The following is a 2,179-nucleotide window of genomic DNA, read 5'->3' as shown; positions in this document are numbered from 1 at the left end:
CATCGAACTACTCTCCAACCCTTGGAAGACTTCTGCATTTAGGGTAAAAAGCCACTTGTATAAAGGTAGAAGACAAAAACAGGAAAATGAGCACATTTAAAAAGAAAGGCATTGCTCTTTCTCCTGATATTCCTGTGTACCCCACTCCTTGATTCCTCCTCCAAGTGGTCCAGGATTCACAGAATAAGGACCTGATGGACAGCTAGGATCCAATTCAGCACCATAGCCAGCGCTGCCTCTTCTCTCCCCCCCCCCCCACAGTCCCCAGCATTTAAGCCTGTACTCAGGTCTTTGCAACTGACCTCCTGGGGTGATGACCTGGGGTGATGACCTGGTTCTGAGCTGACCTGGTGGTGAGCTTGGGGTGTTGAGCAGAGTAGAGACTCGGGCAGAAGAGGAATCTGTCCAAGTGTGAGCAGTCAGCCTCGTGGGATAGCCTCCCTGGCAGGAGGGAAGGCCTATCCCCAGAGTCTCTGAGGTGAGCTGTATACTGCCAAGAGACTTTATCTTTGTTGTTTTCTGTCTCACCACCACCCCAGAGAGAGGGACAAAGAGATAATAGCCTAATTTGTTGGGGTTCAGTGGCCCAAGCTGTGGCACCCAACATTCTACTTACCTTGATAATTAAGTAGATCTTTAAGCTCTCCCCGGTAGACATGGGGAAACTGAGGCCAGTGAGGATAAGGAATCTGCTCAGAGTCACACACAGGGCTTCATGAGCCCATCTTTAAGCCATAGGGCACCAGTGGTGTAAAAGCCCAGGATCCTAGTTCTGGTGGCTGCCCCGTCACTGAGCGGTCCTCAGACTTGAAAATGGTCCCTCCAGAGAGGTCCAATGGAGTGTGGCCTTAGTGCTTCTAGCTCTGCCAAGGAGTAGCTGTGGATCCCCTGGGAAGCATTGCTTCTTGGCGCTAACACTGAGATAATGACAGTATCCTCATGGGCTCCTCTTTGTGGTTAGATAAAGTGGAAAATGTACTGGCACTTTGCTTATAGACTGTATATGGGGACTCAGAATGCTCAGACAATCAATTAGTCCTGTCTGCCAGTTTCCCCTTCAACTGTGTTGTTAGCCTGACCATCCCAATCTCTCTGCCTCCCCCCTCCTGAATCCCCCCTTTCTTCCCTCCCTCCCCCATCCCTCCCCCACTTCCATCTGTTTCCTCCCCACCCTGCCCTGGGTCTCACTCTGTAGACCAGACTTCTGGCTCCAATGCTCGATCTTCCCGCCTTTACCCCTTCCCTCTCCTTGCCCATATCCTTCTACCTAGGAACTCAAACAATCCAGGGCCTGGTATGGCTCCTTCTCCTCCACCCCACTTCTAGGTTTTAAAGATCCATGTAGTGCCTTAGAGGACCTACCTCCCTCTCCCTGCAGGTGATGACACTTTAAGGTAACATGAATCAATGAAAAGCCAGGACTAGATCCCAAGATTCCCATTCTTGCATTGCAGAGCTGCAGAGGACAGGGCAACCTTCTTGTTAGCCTTGGGCACAGCCTGTGCATGCTTGGGTAGGGCCCTGATGGACTTTGCCTAGGCTGCTTCTCCAGCAGTTAGAGGTAAGATGAAGTTCTGTCTCCATAGCAACCTAAGGTCATCTCTATTTACCTTGTTCCACACCCCTCACAGGGTGCCAGGGAGAGATGGACTTCTCAGGGGTCAAGGGCACATGGGAGTTTAGAAAATCTCTGTGGTTTCATGCACAGACCACAGGAGAGACAGGGCCCTGGCCAGGGTACTTTGTATAGCTTCCCAATGAACCATGTAAGTCCATGCTATTATCTCCATTCTCTGAGGGGAGCAACTTCGGCCCTGAGAGGTTAAGTTGTTTTCCTAAAGTGAAGCCTGGTCTAGAGTCCGGGCCTATATAGTTTAAGACTTGCTGCTGCCCTGTAGGCTTCCCTTATCTGCCTTCAAGGCTACCCCATTCTCCTCTGGGCAGGGAGGTCTGTCCTGTCAGGGCTGTGGTGTGGGTGCTGGCCTAGAACTCAGTTCTTCCTGTCCAGTGTGGCCTGGGGGTGTCTCAGAGTCACATCCTCTCTTTGGGCCTCATTGTGCCCCTGAGATATATCCAATGGACTGCCTTGAGGACTGGACTGGCTATACTAATGAATGTCTCCTCTCTGGGGTGGGACAGGCTGCTGTGTGTTCATCAGAATGAGGGAAACAGACACCTG

The sequence above is a fragment of the Phodopus roborovskii genome, unplaced genomic scaffold (assembly GCF_943737965.1).
Source record: "Phodopus roborovskii unplaced genomic scaffold, PHOROB, whole genome shotgun sequence".
Classification (NCBI taxonomy): domain Eukaryota; kingdom Metazoa; phylum Chordata; class Mammalia; order Rodentia; family Cricetidae; genus Phodopus; species Phodopus roborovskii.
This window is presented reverse-complemented; position numbering follows the sequence as displayed.